The sequence below is a fragment of the Leiobunum rupestre genome, chromosome 4, assembly GCF_980474605.1.
Source record: "Leiobunum rupestre chromosome 4, qqLeiRupe1.1.hap1, whole genome shotgun sequence".
Classification (NCBI taxonomy): Eukaryota; Metazoa; Arthropoda; class Arachnida; order Opiliones; family Sclerosomatidae; genus Leiobunum; species Leiobunum rupestre.
The window spans coordinates 66,214,363-66,232,404 of record NC_143387.1 but is presented as its reverse complement, the minus strand read 5'-3'; the positions used below and the strand labels follow the sequence as shown (position 1 = coordinate 66,232,404).

General features: G+C 33.9%; 1 protein-coding gene across 1 annotated transcript in view; it reads left to right on the top strand.

Moving 5' to 3' along the window:
- The first annotated feature begins 360 nt into the window (after nt 1-360).
- LOC149948791 (octopamine receptor beta-2R-like) overlaps nt 361-18,042 on the top strand; it is a 200,252-nt gene continuing 182,570 nt past the window's right edge. Inside the window, exon 1 of the mRNA XM_090173926.1 lies at nt 361-446. The gene's annotated coding sequence lies outside the window, so the exon portion shown is untranslated. The remainder of the gene's footprint in view (nt 447-18,042) is intronic.

The following is an 18,042-nucleotide window of genomic DNA, read 5'->3' as shown; positions in this document are numbered from 1 at the left end:
CGCACGCGGAGCAAGCGCGCGCGGGGAACAGAGCGCTGTTAAAGCCTGTTATAGCGCGAACAGCGCGTGATTAAAGTCCTAAAACGTCACCGCGAAAGAAAATGGCAGCTCTCTTGGCGGGTAAATTTCGCTCGTTTAAAAATTAGTTTATCGTCATAAAAAAAAGATACAATTTTACGACGGATATTTTTGAGTTTATTTAAACATGATCTTTCAAATAAATCCAAATCTTACCCAACCTGAACTTTTCCTTTAAGTAAAAATATTTAAATTTAATTTAATGCATTTTTAGTGTTTTAATAAATCTGAGACGTATTAATTTCTTATGAGATTGAAATTGTATTTTTCAGTAATGGCAAACTGAAATACCCTGTTATACTACACGAGTCGGGAGAGAGTCGTGGTAATTTTGATCTGATGACTGATGATTTCGCCGTGGAATCAGGGTAAGCCGTATCAGAAGCTTAAAACATATCTCTTAAAGTGTTGGTTGCACGAAATTTTAGCTATGGCTAATTAATGATTCATTAGAAAGAGCGAACATTTTATAGCAAGTACAGAAAATTTCATCAAAATCGGTTAAGTGGTCTTTGAATTATTATAAAAAGAAGTCGAAATGGTGGAAATCGAGCTTTTCGGCGAATATCCAGACTTCTAAAATTCTTCTCGGCACCCATGACGTCAGGAAATGCGAAGTGTATCATTGGCTAATTGTCTGTAATACATTTCTTTACATCTGGGATTAAAAGCAGGTTGATATAACACCCAGGAAAAAGTCCTACGCAGTAGTAATTGAAATAGGCATACACAATCCTACGTAGTAGAAAAACGATATGAAAACGAAGGCTCCTTGTAAATTCTTCTTAAAACGTCAGGTCGCGCGCGCCGCGTAGCGTGCGCTTTATATTTTTATTTCGATAATAAGCCTAATATTATGATTAAAACCTTCTACAAGTAAACAGAATCCCTCCACTTCAGTTCCTTCTATTTTAGGAATAAAACTACAGCTTTGATTTGCCCCAAATTGCTCGTGCTACGGAGGAGAGAAATTCGCTGAAAATTTCAGGATTTTGGGGAGCGAAAAAGGTCAGTTTCGGACTCAAAGTTAATACACTTAGGCTTGGAAATTTGTTTCGACGATGACATTTTTGGAAATAGAACGTCCTGGGCTTCAAAACAAGCCCGCATTCATTCGTTTTTATTACTATCGATTTTTCGTGCAACCAACACTTTAAGAAATTAAAATAAACGAGTACTTTCTCGTGCTCTGGGCAGTTTTCAATGCGCGCGAATTTCCGTCAAATTTGTGTTGGACATTTACTGACTTTATTACCCAGCCTGAGGACGTGAAACGTAAAAATTTCACTCCATACAGAACGCGAAACTAGTCGATTCTAACAATGGATTTTAATTGAATGGTAAATTAAGTTGTATTTATTTTAACTAATATTACTTATTTATAAATCATATTTTCCAGATGTATTATTATTAAATAATTACTTTTGATTGCATTGTATTTTCCTCAGAAACAAATTTTGTAAACTCAGCACGAGCTCGTGAAGGTACATATTTCAAGCGAATAATGTTGACAGTATAAGGAAATGAATGAAAGAGATATATTATACCCTTTTGTACATACTTTGAGTTATTTAATTGGACCAAATTGATTATTTAATAATCTGTAACGTATTTTGGGAGTTGGTTAGTTAACCAATATCCAAAATAAATTTTTGGTTACTACTACATGTTTGGGTTTAGCAGCCCCCATTGTCGACCATAACACGTAGGAAAATTTTCACGGGCAAAATTAATTTTAGACCCGCTCAATAAAGTCGTCTATTTTGGGCAAGCAGGACTAAAAATACAGCAAAGTTAAACAGTAAACGTATATTTTGAAATCTCTTATAACCCGGGGAAATTTTATGTCTATAGTTTGGCTGCGAGTTTTGAATCGGTGTACGTACAAAACATACCTAGTGCCCTAAAATTCGGCCTTTTTAAATTGCAAATTTCTCCAGAAACGCTTTCGAAATTTGCATAAAGATATAAACGTCTCGCGGTCCCTTCTTCTTCCCCCTTTCCCTCCCCCTCTCCTGTGCCGCGAGGAATTCAAAATATACGATGTGATGGTGAAACTCGGGAAATCCCAGTGACGTCACGTCGTTTCGCATTTTCGTCACGCTCGAGGGCGTTGCGCCCCTATATTTACCTCCGCCGTAGAAATCGTAAGCGTGAAGTCGGCCGTGAATAACGAAATAAATTGTGGTTACGATTATTAATTTAATTTCTACTCGAATCTTCGGCGTTTTTTTTGTCTGGAAAGAAAATTTCGAAGGATAGTCTGAAAGGGAAAGTTAAACTTGTATCAATACGCCCATTTGAGTAAAGTGCTTAGTTTTTAAACTACTGTAGTTTATCGTTTCTTATCTAGAAAAATAGGTTGATTTCGAAAGTAATTTTTGCGAAGAATCACTTCCCGTAAGTCAGGGGTGGACAAATTTCTGATCTTTACGAAATGGTGATCTCGACCTTGAAAATGGTGATCCCGACCTTGAAAATGGTCAAAACGTTTATCTCGAAAATATATAAAAAATTTTGATAAAATATAACTAATGTAAACAAAGTGATCAGGACTTTCAAAATGGCCATCTCGACCTTCAAAAGATTTATCTCAAAAATAGACTAAAATCTTATGATAGAAAAAAACTAATATAAACAAAGCGATCCCGACCATCAAAATGGCCATCTCGACCTTCAAAATGGGGATCTCGTCCTTCAAAATGGGGATCTCGACCTTCAAATTGGTGATCTCGACCTTCAAAATGGCCATCTCGACCTTCAAAAGATTTATCTCAAAAATAGACTAAAATCTTATGATAGAAAAAAACTAATATAAACAAAGCGATCCCGACCATCAAAATGGCCATCTCGACCTTCAAAATGGGGATCTCGTCCTTCAAAATGGGGATCTCGACCTTCAAATTGGTGATCTCGACCTTCAAAATGGCCATCTCGACCTTCAAAAGATTTATCTCAAAAATAGACTAAAATCTTATGATAGAAAAAAACTAATATAAACAAAGCGATCCCGACCATCAAAATGGCCATCTCGACCTTCAAAATGGGGATCTCGTCCTTCAAAATGGGGATCTCGACCTTCAAATTGGTGATCTCGACCTTCAAAATGACGATCATTTAATTTGGAAATTTGTGCACTTCTTCTCTACTTCATAATGTCTTCTCCTCCACTTTTCTAAGCTTAAGACCATATGATGACGTAGGGGAAGTGAAGTTTCACAACGTGCGGTAAAGGAAATCTTCACCCACAGACTTCCGGAATCGACCTACAGATGTTTCCATAAAATTAATAAAAATATGATGTTGCTCTTACGTCACAAAAGGGAGCTTTATTAGTATAGTCTTAGCACCCGAATTTCCCCCAGGTGGCGACTGTAGCACGAGCTCGGAGACTTGTAACAGTAAGAGAGTGTAACGTTACTTTACAGTTTCATCAAATACAGTAAACTAATAATGGAAATAAAATAATATAAGGTTTTAAAAAGTATTAAAATTAATGTAGCTCTCTACACTGACAAGTGACTCCCAGTTTGTTCATATTCCTTTTCCATCCTCGTGTTAACGCGGCAAATAGCGGAAGCGGATTCTCAAGCGATATCGCTTTTGGTAACCATGGTGATACGTTTGTTTCGAACAGCAAACAACCTATTTCGTTAGGTAGCGTTCGAAATACAAATCTCCGAACAACTCCTTCCGCGTTGAGTATGCAAGTTCTCTCCCCACTGGTTAAAGGGTTTTTCCCCGAGCTCTTCGGTTTTCCCTTACTATAATTTTTTTTGGGTTGAACAGTACTAGCGAGTGTAGAGATCTGTTGGCTCGCAACAACCCTCCTACACGTTGTAACGACCCAATTATTGGCATAAAAAAGTTGCTAGCTGACTAGGGCCTAAGGTGGTGCCTTTGGTATTAGCCTAGCTGATAATCGTTCCATATTTTCAGGTTTAGGTACAGTCCCGATCAAAGGTTTCTGGCCGTTTTCTCTTGGCAGCCATTTTATTTCTAGTTTAGGTAGAGAGCCTAATGAGGGCTTCTATGAAGGAATACCCCCACGAAAATAATATGCAGTGAAAGTTAATGCCCTACCACAATTAGGGCTAGAGCAAAGCCGGAAATAGCCAAACCCGTTCAAAATGACGTCATGAAAAATAAATATAATTTGTCATGTTTAAGCTTGTTCGAAGCGTCATAATATCCGGAAACCAAATCTGGTTCCATTTTTCAAATCGGATATGTGGTTGTAAAGTTATTGAAGAAATAGTGATGACGGAAAACATGAAAATTAACCCTTATTTAATTTTTAAGGGCTTTGTTTCACTTAAAAATTAAATAAGGGTTAATTTTCATGTTTTCCGTCATCACTATTTCTTCAAAATGAAAAATGACAAATTATATTTATTTGTTCATGACGTCATTTTGAAGGGGTTTGGCTATTTCCGGTTTTGCTTGTGCCATAATTGTGGTAGGGCATTAATTTTCGCTGCATATTATTTTCGTGGGGGTACACTCTTAAAAAAAAGGGCTTCTTTTCAAACCTTTAAGGGTGTTTTCTTGTCCCATATTTAACACCTTAACAGGTTTATAAAGGATGTTATTCTACACCTTAAAAAGCAGTTTTCCTGCTAGGGTGTTTATTTACACTGTTTGGGGTGCTTATGTCCTCCGTTTTGGTTCCTTTGTTAACAGTTTGTGGAATAAAACTATTCCCTTCAGGGTTATTATCTACTCCCTCTAGGGTACAAGACTACTCCTTTTAGGGTACCAAACGACTCCCTTCAGAGTGTTACACTACCCCCTTCAGGGTTCTACAATACTCCCTTAAGGGTTCTATAATACCCCCTTTAAAGTTTTATAACTACTCCCTTTAAGGTTCTAAACTACTGCCTTAAGGGGGCTACAATACTCCCTTAAGGGTGCTACAATACTCCCTTTAAAGTGTTAAAATACTCCTTTTAGGGTACTAAACTACTGCCTTAAGGGAGCTACACCCTTACCAGGTGTTAAATCACTCAATTTACGGGGTAATATAACACCCTTTATACACCTTTTCAAGTTTTTAATTTGGGACAATAAAAATCCCTTTAGTGCGTTTAAATTAACATTAAAGAGTGTTTTTTTACAGATATTACACCCTTAATATACCATTAAAACACCCTTTTTTAAGAGTGTATTCCTTCATAGAAGCCCTCATTCTGTTCTCTACCTAAAATAGAAATAAAATGGCTGCCAAGGGAAAACGGTCAGAAACTTTTGATCGGGACTGTACATCCTTTAACAAAACTAGCTATTTAAGCCACAAGACAGTCTTTGTTAAACACACTGTAGAATTAATCATGCTAAATTCTTTGGAAAGTAACGTAACTCGAGTTGCTTGAGTTTGGCTATCAGGTAGAACATAGTTGGTGAATATTTAGCTATATCTCGGTGTATTTTTCCGCAATTCCAAGAAACATTTGACAACGGGCGCGGCACCGCGCCGGGGACATTGTCGGCGCTTACCTTATGAATAAAAGATCCATAGAATGTGAAGTATCAGAAAAGAAAAAAAAAGATATATGTAGACTGAGATTGGAAGAAATAAAAAATATCGTGGCCAAATTTCCTTTTTGATATATACCAAGATTGAACCGGCGTGTTATTTTGGAAATGGGGTCCAGAGAATCACTCGTGAATGTATTTCCACTCTACATATACGTAAGGGGAGGGGTCCTATTTATTTGTTGGACCCAAAGTGGTCACGGGGTCGTCGATCGAGAGTAACTCTTGACCCTTCGAGAGGCCATTTGAAAGATTTGGGTCTTTATGTAGGTTAAAGTCCCTAGATTTATTTTATTTTTATCAAACCTTGTCTGAAGTTCAGGGTTCGAATTTAAAAAACCCACCCAAAAAAAACCCACGTTTTTTTTGGGTTGGACCCACCTTAAAAAACCCACAATAAAGCCCACTTAAAAAAACCCACCTTAAAAAGTTTCAAAAATGACGAAAAAAGTTTAAATTTATAGTTTAATAATTAAACTATATTAAACTATATTAAAGAATTTAAAGAATTCAACTTTAATTCTTTAAATTCTATAATAATACAAAAACATTGCTTTTTATAAAACGTATTTACAGAAAATACATTACCAGTGTTTTGGTAAACACTAATCTAACAGTAGCAAGTTAACAGTGTTAACTAAACAGTAAGTTTAAATATTTAGCAGAACATGGAGCAGACGATACTTTACGTCTACGAAAGATAAGAATAAGGGCGATAAATAAGTAGTGTTAAATTGAAAATAAAAAATAAAAATTAAGTAAATCATCGATTTAGGGTATCATTTTAAGTAAAAAACCCAATAAAACCCAAAAAAGTCCAATGGGCTGGGTGTTTTTTAAAAAACCCGGTTTTTTTTAAACCCTGCTGAAGTTGGCGAACCTATAACCTTTCAGTCCTATCGTATAAAATGGCCACGCTTTTAAAACTCTGACATCTGAAAAATTACTTTCTTAAAATGTTTCTGCCGGTAATTCGACGTTTCGACGTTCTCCGCGATCGACAAACTTCCGCAAAATCAACCTTCTGGGTATAGCTACGAACGGAAAAAACGTTCCGTTATGGTGTCGCGGTCAACGGCTAAGCTTTTACCTGTCAATCGGTCGACCTCGGTCGTGTCGAGTTTTGCAGGTCCAATATTTTTTATCTTTATAAGGACGTGGGTGCGCGGCCAACTCTGCCCTTCTTCGGCTCGAGTAACTATAATTAATAAAGTCAACAGTCAAAGTTGATACGCAGTCGTGCGCTGAGCTGACTTTTAGCGCTCTTAGAGAGCGAGTCTTTCCAAGTCGTTCTGAGCTGTGGTCCCTTCAGTTTTTGCACCCGCACGTCGGAAACTTGGGTCGCGTGCCCACGTCAAAAACTTGACCGTTTTATTATTATCCGTCGTATGAATGATGGGATCGGCCTTGACCTTTTCTACCCCTCCTCCCCCACCCTCCGCCGCTATCCGTGTTCAGAAATATAAACCCTGTTGCAAAGCCTTTTATACTTTTGGTTGATAGATTTCCAGTAGGTTAATTTGTTACGAATAAATCCCTTATACCCTTTTCAGACGAGGCGTATAAGACCTCGGGTTTAATAATCCAAAGTTCATTGGTCATATACAGGGTGTTTCAAAAGATTATGCAAAAATTTTAAGGAGTTGTAGGGGGCGAGTTAAGAAGTATGCCTGTTTTTTCACCATTTTCCTACCGTGAGTGAAAATAGCGCCAGAGAGCTTCAAAGTGTGACCTACTAGCCCCTGGAAGTAGGCTGCAACAAGCGCCAAACCAAGCAGCGGGGAAATGCGAATATTAAGGTTTGGGTTCGTGTGATAGGTAAAATAAGACTTTGTAAACAAATCGAGGTAACCAGCGTAGAAAAGTAAACTTAAACAGTATTTAAAGTCCCTGCTGCTTTGTTAGTTGCTTGTTGCAGCCTGCTTCCAGGGGCTAGTAGGCCGCACTTTGAAGCTCTCTGGCGCTCTTTTAACTCATCGTAGCAAAATGGGGAAAACACAGGCATACTTCTCAACTCACCCCCTACCATTTCTTAAAAGTTTTGCATAACAATTTGAAACTCCCTGTATATTTTTCAATATAAAACGTTAACTGTGGTTTACTAAGTGTAGTTTAAACTAGGTTTTGTAGACTTTGTATGAAAAGAGTATTATGGGAAATGATATAAGAGTTAATACGCCCCTTCAACAATCGCCATCTTTTATCAGAAAAGATAAATGCTTTAGTTTAAAAATTAAAATACCACTGTTGAATAGTGAAAAGTTAAAAATATTTTATTTTAAAAATATTCCCACGACTAGTTTCGTTAACATCATCAGGTGTGTACTGGGTAATGCGAGGGTTCGTCGCGCAACTCTCCTTGGTCACGTGTTCCAGAAATTGGCTAAAAAAGAACTTGGTCCATAGTCGCGATTAAAGATTACAAATGATGTTTATGGTTAACAATTTCTAAGGATTCTCTAATGTCTAATTTTTTTAAATTATCGTGGAAATATTTTTTAAATAAAATATTTCTAACTTTTCACTATGCAACAGTGGTATTTTCATTTTTAAACTAATTTTAATGCATAGGGTTAGAACAACAAAAAGAAGGATAAATGCTTTGTATGTAATTTCTTTTTCACTCCGTTTCTACAAAACCTAAATTGTTTTTTTTTAAAACAACCTCAATAAATATTCTCGTATTTACTATTTTTGAAATAATGTACACCTTTATATAAAATGATTTCTACGTAGATTAAACTCCGAGAAAATCCACAAATTAAATTTCTATTAATCGATTAAGTTTACTTTATGCACAGTTGGCCAAACGTTTCTCCCAATTTTTTACTGGAAAATTTATTTTTCTGAAAGATATCGGTCAAAAAACTTTATTAATTTAATAAATTACCTAAAAATGGAGTTGACCTAAAAATAAAACTAAATGATAGTTTCGTCGACTATCCTTTTCGGATTTTTCAATAATCCGTGTTACCTTTATCGCCACAGCACGTACAAACTCGCCAATGAAAACATTTTTTCAATGACGAAATCACCGCTTTTAAATTGGAAAGGGTGGAGAAATTTTGTTTGCTACGGAGGATATGGTGATGATGATGAGGATGATGAGAGATAAATTCTTGTCCCTCGTACGTCAACCGCTGTAACACGGATCTGAGGCGTTACTTTCCTAAACCACCAGGCGTATATCCCCGTAATTCATTCAAGTCGTACAAAACACAGTAAATATACGTCTATTCATAGAAAGTTTTCTTTATTTCTATTTCCGCTAAATTTTGAAAAGCGTCAATTCAACGCTACTCCCTTTAGTTCTTGTCGATTCCCTGAAGTGTCCGATGCTAATGAAATGCTACCACTGAAGTTTGTGAATACAGAAAATCTGTTTTCAGCGTTGCCAGATTTTGAAAATCAAATTTTAGCCGGGAAATTAACGATTTCAGAAAAGACAATGATCGAATTATCTATTTCAGAAAAACAATGATTGATTTCCGAAAAACATTAATCGATTTCCGAAAAACATTAATCGATTTCCGAAAAACATTAATCGATTTCCGAAAAACATCAATCGATTTCCGAAAAACATTAATCGATTTCAGAAAAACATTAATCGATTTCAGAAAAACATAAATCGATTTCCGAAAAACAGCTATCGATTTCAGAAAAACATTAATCGATTTCCGAAAAACATTAATCGATTTCAGAAAAACATAAATCGATTTCAGAAAAACATAAATCGATTTCAGAAAAACATTAATCGATTTCAGAAAAACATAAATCGATTTCAGAAAAACATAAATCGATTTCAGAAAAACATAAATCGATTTCCGAAAAACAGCTATCGATTTCCGAAAAACATTAATCGATTTCAGAAAAACATAAATCGATTTCAGAAAAACATAAATCGATTTCAGAAAAACATAAATCGATTTCAGAAAAACAGCTATCGATTTCAGAAAAACATAAATCGATTTCAGAGAAACATAAATCGATTTCCGAAAAACAGCTATCGATTTCCGAAAAACAGCTATCGATTTCAGAAAAACATAAATCGATTTCCGAAAAACAGCTATCGATTTCAGAAAAACATTAATCGATTTCCGAAAAACATTAATCGATTTCAGAAAAACAGCTATCGATTTCAGAAAAACAGCTATCGATTTCAGAAAAACATTAATCGATTTCCGAAAAACATTAATCGATTTCCGAAAAACATTAATCGATTTCCGAAAAACATTAATCGATTTCCGAAAAACAGCTATCGATTTCCGAAAAACATTAATCGATTTCCGAAAAACAGCTATCGATTTCAGAAAAACAGCTATCGATTTCAGAAAAACAGCTATCGATTTCAGAAAAACATTAATCGATTTCCGAAAAACATTAATCGATTTCAGAAAAACAGCTATCGATTTCCGAAAAACATTATTCAATTTCAGAAAAACAGCTATCGATTTCAGAAAAACATTAATCGATTTCCGTAAAAAACATTAATTGATTTCAGAAAAACATTAATCGATTTCCGAAAAACAGCTATCGATTTCAGAAAAACATTAATCGATTTCAGAAAAACAGCTATCGATTTCAGAAAAAAAACATTAATCGATTTCCGAAAAACATTAATCGATTTCAGAAAAACAGCTATCGATTTCAGAAAAACAGCTATCGATTTCCGAAAAACATAAATCGATTTCCGAAAAACATTAATCGATTTCAGAAAAACAGCTATCGATTTCCGAAAAACATTAATCGATTTCAGAAAAACAATCGATTTCAGAAAAACAGCTATCGATTTCAGAAAAACATTAATCGATTTCCGGAAAAAACATTAATCGATTTCAGAAAAACATTAATCGATTTCGGAAAAACAGCTATCGATTTCAGAAAAACATTAATCGATTTCAGAAAAACAGCTATCGATTTCAGAAAAACAGCTATCGATTTCCGAAAAACATTAATCGATTTCAGAAAAACATTAATCGATTTCAGAAAAACAGCTATCGATTTCAGAAAAACATTAATCGATTTCCGAAAAACATTAATCGATTTCCGAAAAACATTAATCGATTTCCGAAAAACATTAATCGATTTCAGAAAAACAGCTATCGATTTCAGAAAAACATTAATCGATTTCCGAAAAACATTAATCGATTTCAGAAAAACATTAATCGATTTCAGAAAAACATTAATCGATTTCAAAAAAACATTAATCGATTTCAAAAAAACATTAATCGATTTCAGAAAAAACAATATCGAACGCCGGAAAATGGGCGATAAATCTTAATTTAGTCGGAATAATTCCGGCTACACTTGGTCGAAGTTTTATTTATAAGAAATAAAAAAATTTAATTTTAAATTAATATTAAAAGTTCCGATAAATTCAAAAATTATCCTACATTATCGTACGTTCTGCCGCAATTATGGTAAATAGTAATTATCGTACGGCCATTTTTTTTTAAATCGGCTTGTACTATAATTATCGTATGTCTGGTATGTGGGTGTATACGATATTTTTCTCTTTTAACTTGCCCGGATTGCTTCGTTTCGTATTGTTTCGATATAATGATGATACCTGGAATGTTTTTGAATTTATTTCGTATTTTTATTCATGTCCTCGTTCCGTCTAAGCGAATAAATATTAAAAAGGCTTTTTCCTGGGATAGTCGATTACTTTTCTTGGCATTTCGCTGAAATTCTCCCTTGTTTATATAAATTCAATTTCGATGAAAAATATACCATTTGAACGGTGAAATGGTGTTATTTTGTTTTTCCAAATGGCCTCCCATTTAATTGTTCCGACTGTTTGTCTAAACTCACGCATCGTCAGAAATTAGTTTCCCAAAACTCCCACACCTTGTCTACAACTCGTAGGCATAAACACGAATTTATTTGGAATCCAATCCCACCTATTATTATGTCATAACAGCGCAAAATTGTGAAGTTATACTACCAATATCTCCAAAAACGAAACCTAATCAGCTTCTTTAAATTTCCTGATAGTTTTGGAAAATTAATATCTGTGGAAAAGTAGATGGCCATGGTAAACGAAATTCGCAGATTTTTTTGGGTGATTTAATATGGGAAAATTGCAGATATGTAAAATTTAAAAATTTGACATTTTGGAAAATATTTACTGATGGGTAAAAAATGTGGACCCCTTGAAATCTTTATTTTCCCACGTGTAAAAATGAAAGTTAATTTTTTATTTTAAATTGTCAAAAACATTTTCGGTTGCCCTGGCAAAGCGTGAATTTTCTAGTTACACGAAGAATTTTAATGAATTTGGAATCGATTTAATTATTAAATTAATCAATCTACGTATAGTAAGCGTCCTCAGTACAGATTTTTGGTTAACCTCTTTCTGTAATACTCCATCTACCGTTTGAGATACTTCTTTTTCAGCGTTTTAATTCTAAATGGCGCTAGTTGTCTTAGAATCGCAATTTAGTTCTCTTTTAATTTATCGTCCTGTCGGGGAGATAGGCTTTGATATTGCGATATTTGGGGGAGGGGAGGGGTGAAAGGGTTAATAATGGAAAAGAAAAATAATTAAAGGTGAAAACCCCTTTTTAAAATAAATGATTAGTGACGTCGGATGCTCTCCCCCAAGCGAAACCATTTGGTTTTTCTGTCCAAGATGGATTCGAGCGGTCATTGTTTCGGGCTCCGGCGACCTTTCTTACCCGGAGTTTCTTTATTTTGGCATTTCGTTCCACCCCTTCCCACACCCCCTCCATTCATCTCGGGGAAAACCTGGCTTTCTTTTCAACTTCCTTTGTCTTTGCTCAGGCATTTATGTGATAAAAAAAATCTGGTGGCGTTTCGCTTTGCTAGCCTAGGTTAGAAACTTCTCGTACCGCGGAAACAAAGTCGGTTGGCAGCGGTACCGAAGGCAGCCGCTTATTCTTAACCATAACGGAGAGTAAGAGCTCGTTCGCACTGGCTGTGCAATATGACGGAAACGATTCAACGTTAAAGGGAATATAACCTCAGGTATTTGGTGTGGAACACCAACGCTTGCAGCTCTGGCCGCTCTTGCCTTTGGCTTTAAAAATGTTTGGCGCCACTGTACAGGGACATTTGAAAAATTGAAGGGGTCTTCCATAAAGATTGCTTTGCAGGTTATATTCCCTTTAAGGGGAAACCTTTCGAATGTCTAGTAACCTTTTTTTTGTCCGCCAGATGTGGTAAAAGCTCATTCAGTATAGCGCTATATTGATTGGTGTTAGGCACAAATAAATTGTCACTAATCGGAGGCGAGCACGCTTCTAAACATCCTGTCTTTTAATTAATTAATATTTCAACAGCTGAATAAATAGTCTCTAATCACACTTATAATTCATATTAATTTTGATTAATTCAAATAATCAAGTAAATAAGTAAATGAAAAAATAAGAATTATTACATATTTAGAAATGTTGACACTAATAAATAATATATATATATATATACATGTATGTATCGTGAACAATGGCTAAAAGTGTGACTTCCAAACGAAAGTTTTGAATATAAAATAATTAAGGGTTTAAACTTGGAATGTGCTCCGAACATATTTTAAGTTACTACCTATTTAAGAAAATAAATCAAACCCCATACACTTAACTCATGCTATTTTCACAAAACCTGTATTTAACCTGTAATAGTAAGTGTAGGGAGCTGTAGGCTCAGCGTGGCATGAGGCGCTTGCCACCACCCTACTACGCATTATAACCCATCCACCTGTTTAAAGGTATCAAAAGTCACTAGATGACTTGGGACTAAGGTGGTGCCTTAAGTATTAGCCTAGCTGATTATTATTATTATTGTTATTATTATTACATGTCAAAATGTATGGTTTTTGAGTTGGTTATAAATATATTTTAAAACAACAATTAGGCATAGATGAAATAAAAATTATACTTTACAAATTCGCAAATACGCATCATATTCTTATCTCCAAAAAATAACTCTTCTACCAGAAACCCACAGACCTAAAAGCCTATCCTAAATTGTTACACTGACCGGGTTAACGTCCAACATTGCGCCGTCATTTCTCTGTCGTGTGCGAAACCGACCCAACGCAATCACGCCGCCCAGTAGCGAAATTACGATCTTGAAAATATACGTAGTTGGATTCCTTCAACCTACCATACGGACAGTTCCATTTGGCAGTAAAGCTATTGGCTTATAAAGTCGCTGAAACGTAAGACTGACTTATGTTTTTTTCTTTAAGACCATAGAAATCTTTAAAGGGGGGAAGATAGGCTTGATGGATAATGAACCCCCCCAACATAATGTTTTCTAAGATGACTTCTAGATTGGTGGCTCGTGCTTAAATCATAAAATCGTTTTTATTCGCGGTGGCACACGCGCGAAGCGAGCGAGTCTTCCAACGATATGATATTAATAGCTCGCGCTTCTGGGAATAAAGTGTCAATTTATAGGTGCTGTTTCTAGCTTTTTATTTTGGCTCTTCTGATCCCGGGGGCTCATATTGCCAAGTTTAGCGATCGGGAAAGTGAAAATAAAGAACGCAATGAAATGAAAGCTACAGCGACATTGAATTAACCGTCGGAGAGAAAGAAGCGATGAAACATAAATATAACTTTTACCTTCTTCTTATCGAGCAGCTGGAGTGATACTTTTTCAGGTTAGAGCCTCTGTTTAGGCTTACCATTTCATTCATCCTTTGGATTAAGCGGAATCTTAAAATAAACCTCATAATGTTTTATTTTAAAGTGATCGCTACTTTATTATAAATTAAAAAATAAAAATTTTGTCGTAGCATTCAAAGAAACCCCATTATGTTTTTTTTATGTAGTCGTCAGTTATTATTAATTAAAAATTAAAATATATATTTTTTTGTATTCAAAGTATTGAAAATTTCCCGGAAAATGACCGAGGCCTTTTTTCCGGAAAATTTTCCGTATTTTTTCGAAAAAAATAAAAAAAGTTTTCATTCCATGATTAGTCTAATATTGTTTCCAAATTTAAATAAAGCGTCATTTTCGTCTCATTTTTTCGAAGGTAAAACTAACCTCTAGCTTTAAACTAATTAACAATGTAACTCTATTAATGTTTTGTAGTATGTTTACTGTTATTAGACCTTTTGTATCGATAAAAAGCTAAAAAATTTAAAAACCATTAAAAAATAAATTTTTTCAATTTTTTTATTTTTCCGCATTTTTCCTGAAAATTAACAACACTAATTAAAAGAAATAATTATGATCAAGCTCTTTGATTGTAATTTCTGTGTCGCTAATTCTTGGAAATTTGTCCCGCTTGGTGTAATATAAAATACGGCGGATTATAAAAGAAGTTTTGAAGAAAACAAAATTAGACTACGGGCGACGTTTGACAAGTTCAATATGAACCATATAAAACCATGTGCCGTAAATTTATCGGCTAATCCTTATTACAATAAGTTATAAATTTTGCGTCAGCCCCAAAGTTACCCCCAAAGTCACCCCCTAAGATTGACATTGCTGTGAGTACAATTCTTAAGAAAACCGAAATTTTCGGATATCGAAAAACCAGATATTAAACATTTGTTAAAACTACACCTCAATAGTAAACATATCAAAGATAAATCAAATTTAACGAAGAATGAAAAATAACGCTCTTAAGAGTTTAAAAAATAGTTAAGACATACTTATTTTAAATGCTGATAAAGGCAACAAAATTGTAATAATGAATATAAAAGATTAGAATGATAAACTTGACACTATGTTAAAAACGGGAAGCTATAGAGAATGAAATTTAGATTCGAGTGATAAAGCCGATAAGGAAATCAGAAAAATTGTAAACAAGGAACTTGAAATAGCCCCTGTAATCAGTTCTCTAAATATTTTGTCAAGATTTTAATCCGTTAGTTGAAACCTATAATAAAAGATAAAAAACTCGATTCAATTAGTAGATGATATGAAAAATATTAAACTAGAACCCACGGATAAACTATAAAATTTTGATGTGGTGAGCTTGTGTCAAAATGTTCCAGTTACAGACGTTTTGCATATTTTAAAGACAAGACTTGAACAAGATAGCAAATTACGGGAGAGGACCAAAATAGACATAGATTTTAATTGTTTTTCATTGAACAAAATATTGTACAAACAAACCCGTGGTTTAAGTATGGGGAGTAACTTATCTCCGCTATTAGCTGAAATATAGATGGAAAAAAAATTGAAGAAAGGATATTCTGCGGAATAGAAAACCCAAAATATAAAATGGTGGAAAAGATATGTGGACGATATCTGAACTATAATTAAAGATACTAAAGACAATAGTAATGACCTATTAGAGTATATACACTCAATTGATCCATTAAACATTAAATTTGCAATGGAAAGGTAAACTAATGGTAACATCCCATTTTTGGATTTACTATTGCGTCGAAAAGTACATGAGTTCTAGGTTAATTTATCTATATACCAAAAAGAATTGTATTGGGGTAAATGTTTATATTATATGTGGGAACATAGTAAAAATGTAAAAATCGGGATTGTTAAAGGGTTAAAATCTAGAATGGAGCACATTGATAAAAAGATAATAAAAACCCAGTTGTTAAAATCAGCTTATCCGGAAAAGATGATCGATGACGTTTTCAATAATAAAATTGTCAAAAACAATAAACAAGATATAGATAATAAGGAAGATAAAGAGATTAAGAAAGTTTTGGTTTTACCAAATATTAAACACAAATCTAAAATAGATTGATAAAAAGTAAATTTGATTATAAATTAATCAGTAAAAAGATAAAACCCGAGGGGTAGGTCACTTCCATTTTGGGTTCGTCTTAATCATAGTAAAATGATTAAATCAGGGTAATCAAGATTAAAAAATCTAATCAAGATTAAAAAATCTAATCAAGATTAAAAAATCTAATCAAGATTAGAAAATCTAATCAAGATTAGAAAATCTAATCAAGATTAGAAAATCTAATCAAGATTAGAAAATCTAATCACTATTTTAACGAGATTTAATCATTCTAATCATGATCTAATCTTTTTAATCAGGATTTAATCATTTAAAAACGAGATTTAATCATTTTAATCATGATCTAATATTTTTAATCAGGATTTAATCATTCTAATCATGATCTATTCTTTTTAATCAGGATTAAATCATTCTAATCATGATCTATTTTTTTAATTACATTTAATCATTTTAATCACGATTTAATCAATATAATCGGTCAAATCGAGAATTTATCATTATAATCAAAACTAAAGTACGATTTAATCATTATAATCACGATATAATTTTTTTTATCAGGATTTAATAATTTTAATCAGATTTAATCATTTTAATCAGATAATCATTTTAGTCAGATTTAATCATTTTAATCAGATTTAATCATTTTAATCAGATTTAATCATTTAATCATGATTAAATCAATTTTAAACATTCTAATCATGATTAAACGTGATTTAATCAAAATAATCACGATTAAATCGGATTTAATCTTTCAAGGGGTGCGTCGTTAATCAAGGAAGTGACCTGCCCCTCGATAAAACCATAAAAAATGAACTAAGCTAGTTTAAACCGAAAATTCACAAACTGGATAAAAAAGGAGTTGTTTATAAAATTAAATGTAAGACTTGTGATGGTACGTATTATGGGGAAACTCAAAGGGCCATCAAAATCAAATTAAAAGAGCACCAATACGCGTGTAGTAAAAAGATAGTTTAAGGGGAAGTAAATGGTTTTGTGTTTCGAGAAAAAAACTTGATGGCGCTTAAACTCGTCTCGTGTTACCTAAATAAAATTGATCGACACAGAATTTAAACACAAAATAGATTGGGAAAATCCAGAACTAGTTTATTCGGAGTCTGCCTATTTTAGACGAAAATTTATGGAAGGTGTTTTTATAAATTGTACGGGAGATGGGGAGATAAACTTAGAAGAAGGGAATGGGGAGGCGAAACTGTGGGGAGTTATCACGAGTAATAAAAAATAATGTGGCTGATGTAAAAAACAAATATTCTCGGGACGTGTTCTGTAAACGTTTTTGTAATTAGCGCGCCCGAAAGCGAGCCGCGGCTTTTTAGTCATAAAAATATCTTATTATCCACGAGACCCTTTTGTTAAACACTTATTTTTTTAATATTTATATACCATGGATTTAAAAGGTTTTAAAATTAAAAAACAAAATTGTTTGCTGAAAGAGATACCTTGGTTTAAAGAGGTAACTTGGTTTAAAGAGGTAACTTGGTTTAAAGAGGTAACTTGGTTTAAAGAGGTAACTTGGTTTAAAGAGGTAACTTGGTTTAAAGAGGTAACTTGGTTTAAAGAGGTAACTTGGTTTAAAGAGGTAACTTGGTTTAAAGAGGTAACTTGGTTTAAAGAGGTAACTTGGTTTAAAGAGGTAACTTGGTTTAAAGAGGTAACTTGGCTTAAAGATATGCATTGGCTTAAAGATATGCATTGGCTTAAAGATATGCATTGGCTTAA